Source organism: Lissotriton helveticus, chromosome 1_2 (assembly GCF_964261635.1).
Source record: "Lissotriton helveticus chromosome 1_2, aLisHel1.1, whole genome shotgun sequence".
NCBI classification, from domain to species: Eukaryota; Metazoa; Chordata; class Amphibia; order Caudata; family Salamandridae; genus Lissotriton; species Lissotriton helveticus.
In genome coordinates, this window is record NC_136058.1 from 456,000,810 (window position 1) to 456,014,753 (window position 13,944).

At 45.9% G+C, this 13,944-nt stretch overlaps 1 protein-coding gene across 5 annotated transcripts in view; it reads left to right on the forward strand.

Annotated features, from left to right (window-relative positions):
* The window catches only part of LOC144807723 (uncharacterized), a 1,505,442-nt gene that overhangs the window by 505,430 nt on the left and 986,068 nt on the right, over positions 1 to 13,944 (forward strand). For all 5 annotated transcript variants that reach the window (XM_078673385.1, XM_078673387.1, XM_078673384.1 and 2 more), the window contains one exon: positions 198 to 254. The gene's annotated coding sequence lies outside the window, so the exon portion shown is untranslated. The remainder of the gene's footprint in view (positions 1 to 197; positions 255 to 13,944) is intronic.

Here is a 13,944-nt window from a genome sequence, read left to right on the forward strand (position 1 = left end):
ATTATGTGTCGAGATGCTGTTTAATGTATGCGCCGCTGGCAGCGCAGCCACGTGTGCTAAATGTTTCTTCTGTTAACGTTTTGTCTCTGCCATATGCTATTGATTTGCAATATCGTTCTGTTATTGCATTCAGTAAAAATATCTCCCTTTGTTGAATTTATGACGAAGAGCTGCAACCCGTGTGTTTTTGTTTGCAGAAGGCAGACCAGAAAGAATTATCAACAGAAGGAGCTGGCAGATGGAATGTAAACAAGGTATGCATAGGCTTTAAAAGAATGTTGGATTTTTTGAGAAAAAATGCAAAAAATTAGTATGATTTGTTTTCATCCTTCTCATATTTCGAACTTGCCATGTGTGTTGGGCTGCATTTGTTTGGAAAAAGACATCTTTGAACATGTTTTGGAAGACAGTGTTGCGTTTTTGTGCCCACACCAGCCCGTGGTCAGTTGTGAATCAACCTCACTTGTGTTGAGAAAGGCAATAAAAAAAAACGTATATGGCGTGTTTTGTGTATAAAAGTATGCATACTTCCTCCTCGAGAAAGTCGTATTATGCAAAGTTTTATATGTTCCTTAACTTCCTCTGGCTATTGGCTGCTATGGGTACATTATTTTAATTCTTCAGTGTTCACAGGTGCACCGTGTTCCTGTATTTCAGTAATCCCAGATTAAGTGGAGAGACGGCGATTTGACTAAACCCAGTTTGTTCAGGGCAGATAGCTGCCTTGAACAGGTGTCACTTTAATTTCCAGGGCATTGTGTTGGGACTTTCAGAGACCCACAAAAGGACTCTAGAAAGCAGGTGGCGTCCTCCCATTCTGTCATTACCAGGAGCCACCGTCTGCGCTAATTATATTCCCAGGGACTGATTTCATTTAATTAAGTCTCACGGTTTTATCAGATTTAGTCTTCATGACTTTCCACAGTAACATTTGTGCATTATAATCAGTATATTTGTAATGTGCAGTTGTGGAAAGCTGATATTTCCGGGGTTGTCCCTGGAGCAAAACCTGGATCAACTAAAAAGAGCTCACCAAGGCATGAAGCTTCTAGATAACAGATAAAGGCCACTAGAAAAAGAAACCTCTTCGCTGTCAGATGTGCTTTTTTTGGTTGTCAAATGCATGCAGGCTCAGAGAAAATAGATCGCGTCTCACAGTCAGAATTACAAGCTAATTCAAAAACATCTGCCCTTCTGACCACTTGTCGCTATATGCATTGGAAAAAAATCACACAGCGACACAGCATTTGGAATGGGTGACTGAAGGCAGATCCAATATGAATGAATTGTCTTAAACTAGTTAAACTATTCCTGGGTAAGTTGGTAAAACATTAAAGCAGCAGGATGTAGTAAACAGGTGTGGGTCAAAGTGGTCCGACTGCTGCATTTTTGCTGGATTATGTATTGGTCCTAAAAAAGCTTTGGAAGAAAACAATTAATTGCTTTCACAGTCATGTCACGATTTGGATGACACATAAAGCTTGAGCCGACATCTTTCCTGTGGTTTCTTTTGTATTCACTGTATTCCTCACACTTTAGTAAAAAAAAAAAAAAAGAACTATGAAGACCAGATAGCGCTTGTGTGGATCTCGCCAAAAAATGGAAAGCAATGAAAAAGAAAACAAGCATTGGCAACAGGTCTCGCATTTGGGAACTTATAGGTGTTTAACCATGCAACAGTTAATGTTGTTGCACCAAAGATATTGTGCTGCATAACTAAATTCTTATAAGGGCCCAAAAGCGAGACCTATTGGCTATGCCAATGCTTGTTTTATTTTCTTTGCCAGCTTTAAAAGGAAGCACGGTACAACAGAACATAAACTGTATGGAATGTGGGTCTCTCTGAGGGCAGACAGGCAAGGCAATTGCATAATAATAATAATCATTAATAATATACTGCTGCTCTGTACTATTTACTAGTCTAGTACTACTTATTATTACCCTTCAAGTGATCATCATGCATGCATTTACTTTTTCTCCCTTACCAGATTTATGAATATGATGGTTGTCTGCCAAGATTGTGTGTTGTTGTTTGTCCATGTGTAGTGTTTGTCTTTGTCAAACCTTTCCCTCAAATACCCTTTCCCAACCAGTCATCATCAAACCCTAACTCTCTTCCCCCGGGCTGTGTCATTTATATTGAGGTGTGACTAAATTAAATGTACTCCAAAAATTGATCACACACTTGCCGGGGCGGATGTGGTGAAAGCAACTCTAACTCAAGGCAGGGTGAGGATCTTCTTCTGCTCTAAGTGTGTAAATACGCCCTGTGGTGCGTTTTAAGTTGGGTAATTAATTCCCCTTCAATCCTGAGGGCCCCTGGTGGCCACCTAAGCCACCAGGTACCTCCAGTAAGCGTCACAGGCCTGCGTTGCAGAGAGGTGGTCCAGGTACGCCCCTTTTTACACCTCTCTGCAATGCAGCTCTGAGGCGGGTGCTCGAGGTACCTAGTGGGCTAGTTGGACCCCAGGGACCCTAATAATTCAAGGGGACTTAATCCCCCAACTTTAAAATGCACCACTGGGTGCGTTTGCACAGTGGTGAAAGGAGGGGGCAGGGCCTGAGGTGGAAAGTGTGCAAACACACCCTGTGGCGCATTTAAAGTTAGGGAATTCATTCCCTTTCAATCCTTAGGGCCCCTGAGGGCCAACTAGTCCACTAGGTGCTTCCAGTAAGCGCTACTGCGCTGCGTTACAGAGAGGTGGTCCAGCCCATGCCCCTTTTTACACCTTTCTGGAACGCAGCTCGGTGGCACTTACTGGAGGGACCTGGTGGTTTAGTTGGACCCCAGGGACCCTCGTGATTCAAGGGGACTTAATCCCCCAACTTACAACGCCCCAGGGGGCGTGTTTGCACTGCAGAGTGGTGGAGAAAGGGCGCATGGCGTTTGTCTAACTCTCACCAATCCCACTGCGTGGGGCTTACTGGAGGTAAGAGGTAGGCTAGTTGGCTCCTAAAAGACCCCAAGCAGTAATGGGGATTTCATTACCCATCCAATAGCGGGCCAGGGAGCGTGTTGGTAGAATGGTGGGCAAAGAGGTAATAGTTTTGGGAAGTTGGCCCCCAAGGATGTCCTTTGGGGGCCAACTACCCATCTTGTTACCTACAGTAAGTCCCACCCAGTGGGTCTGCTAAGACGTCTTTGGAGGCCATGGCCCCCTTTCTCTACCACTCTGCAAACGTACCTTGTGGCAAACTACGGGATGGGGAATGAAATCCAAATTAGTCCTGAGGGACTTTGGGGGCCAAAAATTCATCCTGGTACCTCCTGTAAGTCCTACACAACAGAGGAGGTTATACTACTCACAGGGGTACCCCAACACATAGTGTTCCCTAGTATATGTAGGTGTTATCACTATATTCTAAGTGTATTTTAGCAAAGCACTGGGTCTAGGCCTGGTTAGTCAGAGTCAGTTACCACCAGTACCCATCAGAAAAAGTTGTGGGCACAGGATGATTTTGCAACAAGGCTTCTTTCTGTTCCTCCTTTGGTTCTTTCTGCACACGTCATACTTTTTCCTGCACTTTTCTTCGTCTTTGTGGACTTCTGTTGCTTATTTCTGTTTTTCTTTGACTTCTTTCTGTGCGTTTTTTATTCTTTCTTCACATGTCCTACCTCTGTAGGCATAGTTAGAAACTAGCATTTAAAAAACCTTTGAAATTCACTGAAAAAACATAGCTTTCAGGCACGTTATAGTTAGAAATTAGCATTTAAAAACCTTTGCAGTTCACTGAAAAAACATAGCTTTCAGGCACGTTATAGTTAGAAATTAGCATTTAAAAAAATGCAGAAATTAACTGAAAAAACCATAGGTTTCAGAGCGTTATAGTTAGCTTGACATTTCTCTTGTATAAAACCCTAGAAATTCCCCCGTTATAATTAGTTCAGCTAACTATAATTCGCGCGCCTGCAATGCATTGCTGATTTTAATTTTGCGGACGTACATAATGCTCACAACAACCCCGAGAGTAGAGCCGTATCTTTTGGGGTCGTTGTCTACGCACGAAAAATTCCTCCTAACCAGGTTTTGGCTGAATCTTTTTCATCTCTTGCTTGCCAGACCCAAATGCTTTACCATTAGTAAAGTAGCAGCTCCCTGCGGCTGCGACGGGGAGTATCCGCAAGATATGCTGCATTTTAAGTTTTTCTGCAAATTGTATGAATTTTATCGTAAACGCTATCTGGTTCCTCTTTTAAAAAACTGAACTTTAGGCAGGTTCGCCCAGCATTAGTCTATCTTCAACTTTTGAAAGAGGATTGTTTACCTTTTATTGTGGGTATTTTAATAGCAACCATCAAATGTAGTCATTATGTGGACCAGCAAAGAGTGTTCCCCTGGTTTTTCTATTTTTTAACCTTATTGATTCCCTGACTGTCCTTCTATAATGCATTGTCACTTTTTATTGTATGTGTTTGTGTAACTTTTATGGTTTACGTTTGTTTAAACCAAAAAAAGTTTTATTGATTGATTGATTGATTGATTATATATATTCGCCAGTAGGTAGTTATAGTTAGGACCTATTATGCATAGAAAATCCGCAACATTCATGCTGGTCATGTGCCTAAGATCACACTGTGAGTCTAGCTTGATTTTTAATGGATCTGGGTAAATAATGTGATTAGTTGATGTCTTTAAAAATATGAAAGGACATGTTTTTAAAGACATGGTAGATTACATGTAACATCCTGGTCATGTGCCTAAGATCACACTGATGGGTGAATCAAGCTTCACTCACAGTGTGATCTTAGGCACATGACCAGGATGTTACATGTAATGAGAGATTAATGTTATGTGTTGCTTATATATAGGTGGCCTGTTTTTGGCTTGTAGAGACAGTGAAATAATATGAGCAGAAACACACATACTGCTTGCAGAAACAGACATGGTAAATTACATGTAACATCCTGGTCATGTGCCTAAGATCACACTGATGGGTGAATCAACCTTCACTCACAGTGTGATCTTAGGCACATGACCAGGATGTTACATGTAAGGAGAAATTAATGTTATGTCTTGCTTATATATAGGTGGCCTGTTTTTGGCCTGTAGAGACAGTGAAATAATATTAGCAGAGACACACATACTGCTTGTAGAGACAGACATGGTAGATTATATGTAACATGCTGGTCATGTGCCTAAGATCACACTGTGAGTCAAGCTTGATTTTTAATGGATCTAGGTGAACAACATGCTCAGTTGATGTCTTTAAAAATATGAAAGTACATGTTTTTTAAAGACCTGGTAGATTACATTTAACATCCTGGTCATGTGCCTAAGATCACACTGTGAGTCAAGCTTGATTTTAAATGGATCTGGGTAAATAATGTGATTAGTTGATGTCTTTAAAAATATGGAAGTACATGTTTTTTAAAGACATGATAGATCACATGCAACATCCTGGTCATGTTGATGTCTGTAGATGTGAAGAAATTTATGAACATTATAGTGTTCATCCATTGAATTCCAAAGAAGTAATGGGGAATGCTATTGACTTGTTTCAAATGAAAGAAGCCAAAGGAAGTCCCATTAGTGTATGGGAAGAAAGTTTGGAAGCTCGTTGTTTTCCACAGTTATTTCCAACACGTCAAGGTGGACGATATGACAACCGAGCTGTTCAAATTCCTGCATCTGAATACCGGACTTCAAGATTATATGCAGAAGATCCAAGGTTTCGTCAATGCATTCCATATTTGTTCCATCTACTGTTTGAGAGTGACTTGTCTGTACTTTCTTATGCAGTAAACCATATACTGAAAAGTGGAACACATCTACAAAATGTTTCGGTAAGGGATTTATGGATAAAGTGAAACTGCAAGACAGTGTTTTGGAATCTCAGCTAATTAACCTCATGGCATGTCAGCGTGGTACTAACGAGTATTGGTACCGTCGTCATGGGGAATTAAAATGTATGCTAAGAAACTTAGGAACTCCTACATGGTTCCTCACTCTTAGCTGTGCTGAGTATGCTTGGGAAGACTTACTTGAATTTCTACAAGAGGCAAATAAAAACATTGAAAATATTGAATACAAGACACCTGGAGAACTGTGCTCTTTGGATCCAGTTAATGTATGCAGATATTTCAATCATAGGTTTGAAGCTATGATGTATTTTATTACAAACAAAAAAAATCCTCCGTTTGGAGAGGTTCTGGATTTCTTTTGGAGAAAGGAGTATCAAGCAAGAGGTGCTCCTCACATACACATGCTACTATGGATTAAAGATGCAACTAAATTTGAAACAGATTCAGATGAGAAAGTGATGAGTTTCATTGAGAAGTATTCTACATGTGCTGTTCCGAAAAGTACAGAGGAAAACAATTTAAGACATCAAGTTTTACGCTTTCGAACCCATCGTTATGGGAAATACTGTCGTCGAAAATACAAAACCAAGGACAAGTTCTACACGAAATGTCGTTTTGCATTTACAAGTCCAGTAACATTGAAAGGAAGAGTCAACAATTTTATGTCTTCTCTGCGACATACTGTGACAAGAAAATCACCCAAAAATACATACAACCTAAGAAGAAATTAGGAGTTCAAATAAATAAATGACTACAACCCAGTCATTTTGTCCATGTGGAATGCTAACATGGATATTCAATATGTGGCTGACAACTCTATTGCTGTGGCTCGATATGTGACGTCTTACATCACAAAATCTGAAAAGACGGCACTGAAGGAAATGTGGGAGGAAATTTCGCATGAAAAGAGTCTAAGCAAGAAATTATACAGTTACTGTCTGAAGATGTTGTCGCATCGAGAAATTGGAGCATACAAATGTTCTGATCGGTTATCATCAGCAAGTCTATATGCCAAATTGTCAGGAGGCATGTCGTGGCACCAATAGTGAGCCAGGTAGGGTGCAAGCGGCCAGGAGTGAGCATTAAACCCAATATAGTAAATGTGTGGCATTACTGTAATTAGTAAAGCAACTTCTCCCAAGATGGCCGCCATTATGGACAGTAAAGGTAGCGGTTGCCATCCTATGCCACATAGTGTTCGAGGGGAGCGCGAGCGCTGTTTACTGCACACTTCAACGAACGTTTTCCCTGAGAAGCCAGCCTGAGTTCGTTCCTCCGCTAGAAAGTTCTAACGGGAGGAATAATTTCAAGTTTGTTCCTTACAGTATTCGAATAAGGAATTCGGAAATCATTCTGAGACTTTCGCGCAGTCCTGTTCTCAGTCTTGGTAGTTGCGCACTTCATAGCAGCCGAGAATTCAGTCAACTTGAAGATATCCGAGTACTACTCCAGTCTCGAGCGCCAATGCCGGAATTGGTGAGGAGACTGTCAGAACTGAGTTAGGAGAGAACCCAGGAGTAAGCTGTTACAGACTCTATTCCGCTTCAGCTACAAACCTACAGTAAGACTACAGTTGTTACGCTGAGGAGCAGTCAGCTTGCTTCATTATCATTCCCTCCCAGCTTGCGCTTTTCCTTTTCTTTCCTTCCCTCTGTTCCTTCCCCTATCCTTTTTGCGCGCTTGTGGAGGATACTGAACTCTCAGACTCTCTTGTAAATAGTTCCAGAAAAAGTACTACTTGAAGACAGTGTTCTATACACTGCTGCAAAAGAGAAGCTCACTGGTAATTCAAAGTAAATCTTAGTAAATTCCCCAAGAGCGCATTACCAGTCAGCTTGTTAGTAATAAGGTCTTTCTCTTGTAGCCAGGGCTTCCAGTCAAGCATTAAAACACAGAAGAGAGGCGCAGACTCCCTTGCCAGCTGGTAGGACAAGTGCTTATTATAGAATTGCAATTAGAGTATCTTGGTATGTGTGTGTTTTCTCATGTCCCCTTTTGTGCATTAGACACCCATGCCAAGACGGTCAGAAGAAACAGCTAGAAGACTTCAGACTAGACCTGGGCGTTCAGCAACGGGAGTGTCTCTTCTCTCTATCCACTTCCCCTTTCCCCTCTCGGCTGGTTTAGGAGCTTAACCGCTGCGACACCGGTCGGCAGGAGATTGGGACTAGCTACAGTCTGCCTCTGCAAAGCGTTTGGAGCTTCATGACAGTGTGAAAAGGTCAGGCTACCAACCAGAATAAAAGATCCTTAAGTTTGCCCGGCGATGTCGCCTCTTAAACCCCCAAGATATTAACCAATGAAGAGGCAGGCGCTGGAGACTGGAAGGCAGGAAACAAAGGTTTTATTCTCTCCGGAGGAGAAACACATCAGTTCGGACAGCAAGTATCGTCACGAGGTGCTCTAACCGCATCTCTGAGGCCTGGCCTCTTATACACAGTTAAATGAATTTTATTGCAGGTAACACAGTCTTGTAATGCTTTGAAGTATGGAAGGACACCCTCTGAATCTCCCCTACAGGCCCGTTCCCACACACATTTACAGTTGAAGTCCCCACCCCGGTCACAACAGGTGATGATTATCGCGCAGCTGGACATCCCGCCGATTCACGGGATGTGTGGGGTTGATCGGATCTCATAGGGTGGGGGCTTTGATCAACTCGAGGGTCCTTTGATGAGGGAAGCTTCCTACTGTACGGGGGGGGGGCAATAAACAGTATCCGCAGAGCTAGGTGGCGGCCTGGGAACGAGGAAGACAAACGGGCACACAGGAAAGGGGGTTTGTATCAAAGGGCCTGGGACCATGAAAGGAATGAAGGGAGGTGTCGCGCTGGGAACAGGATGGGGTTCTGAGGCAGAGTCGCGCTGAAGAGGGGTTTGTGACTCAGGGCATGGGAGAGCGGGGGGGGGTTGTCAGCGTGCGGGAGAATGCTTGTGAGGTTGAGAGAGAGAGAGAGACGCGCTGGCTATCAGCGAGGGGCAAGGAGGCCATGGTGATCAGAATGGCTGCCGCTTACGTGCACGAATGGGTTCAAGGAGAGCAAGATGGCGCCGATAATGTTGACGTTTGTAGCTTAACTTTTAACAGTCCTCCCTTTTCAACATATCTAGCCAACTTGTCTATTCAATGTCAATCTTCATCAAATTCCTAACCTCGACATCATATAATGCTCCCATGCGTTCGTTTCCAAAGTCCACAGTCTTAGGGCAAATACATTGTGCACATAATGAACACAGGGTTGGCAGACATTGGATTCCTAAGCATAGACCGCATATTACAACTACAGGAATCAGGATAATGGTGAACAGTCTCCATCCCCAGTTCTTAACAGTGTTCCAGAACCAACCACCAAGCGACCATTCTTCCTGTTCCTGGTGGACTTCTGAAGAGAGTCTGTGAAGATGTTCGATGGCTTTGTACACTGAGGGCGAGTTGTCCGGTATGTATGTACAGCAGCTGGACCCAATAATGCGGCATGCTCCACCACGGTCCGCAAGAACCACATCCAGGACAAGGCGGTTCTGGAGGGCCACCAAGCGGACCGCTTGGAGTTCGGCGGTGTTGTTAGCAAAGATACCAGCTCTGATGTTCATCGTTGTCTCAACTTCCTGAGTCAGATGTCGGATGGCACGGCTGTTTGCCATCGGGCCCCAGAGAGGAACAAGTCCCTTCATAACATCGAGGAACTGCGCTCCTGTTGAGTCGGCTTGCTCAATGTCCTTGGCTCGTTTATGTCTATGATGATTCGCTGGGGCCACATAAGTCGGAGGGAGGATGAAGGAGATGAAACAAGTGCCCCCCCAGCCTTTGGGGAGCCAGGTGTAGGCCTTTGTGCCGCAGACGAAATACATGTTTGGGGACGACACAAAGGAAGGTGGATCAGTGGAGTCCAAAGTTCTGGTAAAACGGCAAGTGCTGCGGCCCACCAGCTGTGTCCCATGTCCCTCTATGCACATGTGGCCTGTGACGTTGATGACTGACAGGGCCACAGTCAGAGTGGCAGCCGTTCGTTTCCGCAGGTAGGAGAAGGTGGGTCTGGTTGGATTGTTGAACACCTGCATTTCAATTCGTTCTTTAGCAGGGATGTCCATGTGGATCGAGTCGTTGGAGGTCTGCGGGCAGAAGTGTGCCTTTGTTTTGTTCCGCCAGACCCCGTGGAAGAAATGCGTTACGGTTTTGCTGGAGGTGGCATTGTCCTTATAGCTTTCTTGCAGGAGGATCAGCCAAGCAAGGCAGGAGCCATGAACTGAGAAGGGTGAGGGGATGAATGGTATCGAGTGTCCAGTGGCGTGGGGTAGCAACCCACAGATCCAACAGTTGGTGGCATTGGTGGCGAGATTGTGCTGGTGAAGGAGCTGTACGAAAGAGTTATTCCAAAACTCCTTTCGCCTCTCTCTGAGTTGAGGAGAGAGCGAAATCAGATAATGTTCCCTCATGGTGGTAGGCTGAGCAGTGGTCAGGAATGTTTCGTGAGCAGGCGCATTTTCTTCCACAATCCAGAGTGTGGTCATGAGGAGAAAGCAGAAAAGGATTGCGATGAAGAGTGCAATTGTCTTTGAGCTATGGAGTCTGTCTGTCCTTGGGTTTCTGTAGTGGGTATTTCCTGTTGCCTCCATCATCTTCTTATTTGGCGCTACCATCATCTTCTTATCTGGCGCTTCCATCATCTTCGTTTTCAAGGTGCTCGGTAGTGGGCAGAACCACAGACTTAGTTTAGCTTCTCTCCAGGTAACCCTTGGTTGCTTTGGGTCACCGTTCTGAGATTTAACTTAGTTCGTGGTCTGCTTAGCCGAAGCTCCCTCCTTTCGACGCAGGAAATACCCTTCTCTGGATGGCACAGTGGGATCAGAGAATTTTGAAAGTTCAAGTGCTTCGGTATCGGGATAGCAGGTTAGCGACGGTCGGTCTTTGTTCAGGAGCTCTTCTTGGTTGTCGATGTTTTCCGTCGTGGCCAGGGTCGAAGAGACCTTCTTACAGTGGTGTGCGTGCAGCCAGTGCCGTTTCCCCTCCACACGAAGAGCCGTCCGGGTGGTGATCAACACTTGCCAGGGGCCCGTCCACCGGGGTTCCAAACTCTTCGACCGCTGAAAGTTCCAGATCAGCACGAAATCCCCAGGTTGGATGGCGTGACCCGGACCCCTGGAAGCATCGGGATGGCCTGCTGCACCTGCTGATGAATGATAGACAGAGTTTCAGTCAATTTATACAGATAATCAGACATTAGGACGTCCGGGACGTCATGAATGGAAGTTGGTTTCGGTGCAGACCAGACACTCATGGGTCGACCGAAAACAACTTCATAAGGTGTCAAGTCATGTCGGGTGGGGGTGGAACGCATCGATAGCAATGCTAGTGGGAGGGCGTCTGGCCATTTCAGACCCGTGGTAGCCACTATCTTGGCCAGTTTAAGCTTTAGTGTGGCATTGTGTCGCTCAACAAGTCCAGCAGACTGGGGGTGGAAGACTGCGTGAAATTTCTGCTTGATGCCCAACCCCTTTAAGATGAACTGGATGACTTCGGCTATGAAGTGGGGGCCATTATCGCTCCATAAAATACGACAAAGGCCGTAACGGGGGAAACACTCCTTTAACAGTACTTTTGCAGTGGCCATAGCAGTGTTGTCACGGGTTGGATATGCTTCCACCCATTTGCTAAATGCGCACACCACGACAAGTACATATTTCAGGCCTTGGCACCTGTCTAGCTGGATGTAGTCCATCTGCAGGACTTCAAATGGGTGATTTGGGACCCCAAATCCTCCCCGGGGTAATACAGTTCCTTTCCCGGGATTGTGTTGCAGGCATATCAAGCATTGTTGGACCAGACGTTTGGCGGAATCTGTGATTTTATCATTGTGCCAAACTCTGGAGACAAGTTCAATCATGGGGGCTGATCCTATGTGGGCAGGGGAGTGTGCCATAGCCAGTATGGGAATCAGGTATGAGTCAGGTAGCAACCATTTGTTTGTGTCTCTTGTACGCCAGCAGCCTTCATCATCCTTTAATCCCACCCGTGTCCATTCAGTCAGCTCGTGTTGTGTGCTAGCCGTTTGAATGTCTCTAATAGTGTCCCTAGCGTCAGTCCATTTTTCTGCTTGTGACCTGGTCACATACATATGTGTTGTCGTCCTATTTTCAGCTGTCGTTCGGGCCGTGATGTCGGCTAGCGCATTTCCCTGCCCAATGATGTCTGTCACCTTTTTGTGTGCCTGGCATTTGACGACTGCAAGCTTTTTGGGGAGAAGGACAGCTTCGATCAAGGCGGAGACTAGATCCCCGTGTAAAATGGGGGTGCCGTGTGAGCTCAAGAATCCCCTTTCCCTCCAAAGGAGCCCAAAATGGTGGACCACCCCGAAGGCATACTGGCTGTCGGTGTAAATGTTCGCTGTGGTTCCTGCTGCCAGAATGCAGGCTCGTGTCAGGGCGATCAGTTCTGCTGCCTGGGCAGATCGTTGCGCGATGCGGGCTGTCTCGACTACAGTTCGAGCCGTGGTGACCGCATAGGCAGCGGAAGTGGTGCCATCGGAGAGTTTGATGCAAGAACCGTCCACCCACAGCTCCCCGTCAGGGTCAGGGAAAGCCGTGTCTCTGAGGTCAACCCTACTTCTAGTCTGTTCGTCCGTAAGAGTCACGCAGTCATGTACAGGGTGCACATTGGGATCGTTCTCTGGCAGTAACAGAGTTGCCGGGTTCAGTGTGGTGCATCTTTTCAGGGTGATATGGGGTGCAAGCAAAGTCAGTTCGTATCCAGTCAGTCGTGCACTCGTCAGGTGTTGCGTCTTGGTTTGGTTCAGGAGGGTGTCGACTGCATGGGGTACCAGTACCGTGAGGGAATTCGAGAGTACGATCCCCTCACTCTGTCGGATAGAGATTGCAGCAGCAGCTACAGCTCGAAGGCAGGCAGGCAAGGCTCTGGCTACAGGGTCAAGAGTGGCAGAGAAGTAAGCGCACGGTCGTTGCTTCGGGCCGATGGCCTGGGTCAGGACAGATAAAGGGCACCCCTCCCTTTCGTGAGTGTAAAGGGAGAAGGGCTTTTTGTAATCGGGGGTACCTAGGACAGGGGCTGAACAAAGGGCATCTCGTAGTTCCGTGAAGGAGGTTTGACACTCAGGGGTCCAAGGGAGTGGAATGGGGACGTCTTTACCTAGCAGAGAAAGCAGCGGTTTCACAACGAGGCTAAAGTTCGGTAACCACTGTCGGCAGAAGGAGGTGAGGCCTAGTAGGGAGCAAACCTGTTTCTGGGTCTTCGGGACAGGAGTTTCGAGAATGGTTTGGATTCGATCAGGAGTGAGTTTCCTTCCCTCTTTGGACAAAAGGTGGCCTAGGTAAGTGACCTGGGGTTGGCAGAATTGCAACTTCTTCTTGGAGACCTTGTGGCCATTTTCCGCAAGGAAGCGCAGGAGTTGAATGGTGGCTGTAACTGCCAGTGGAGTGGTGTCGGCTGCCAAGAGGATGTCATCGACATATTGCACTAACACCACTCCATCGGGTAACTGGACTTGATCCAGTTGTCTCTTGAGGGCCTGGCTGTAGATGCTAGGGCTTTCTGTGTAGCCCTGGGGTGCTCGACAGAACCTATATGAGCGGGCTTTTAGGGTGAAGCCAAAGAGATATCGGCTGTCCGGGTGGATGGGGATGGAAAAAATGCGTTTTTGAGGTCAATGACAGTGAAGGTGGTGGCTGTGGAAGGAATCAAAGTCAGGATGGTGGTGATGTCCGAGACCACAGGGTACTGGGGTATCACCACTTTGTTAATCTCTCGAAGGTCAATGATAAAACGGTATGCCTTCTCATCTCCCTCTCCCTGTTTCTTGATGATGGGCAAGATAGGGCTGTTGCAAACGTTGCTTACCACTTCCTCTACCACTCCTGCATCTATCAGTGACTGAATAATCTTTACCAATGCCTTCTCGCCCTCGGGCGATATCCGATATTGTGGAAGTTTTGGGAGTGTTGCGTCTGGTCGGACAGTAATGTGCACTGGGTCAATCAACATGCGCCCTACGTCCGAATCCGCCTTGGCCCACAGATACGGAGGCAGAGTGTCAAGCAGGGATGTGTCAACGTCGGTGATGGAAAACATGCGTCGGGGAGGGCAATGTCTAAGCAGAACGGGGTTGTCGTAAAGGAAAACTCGTACTC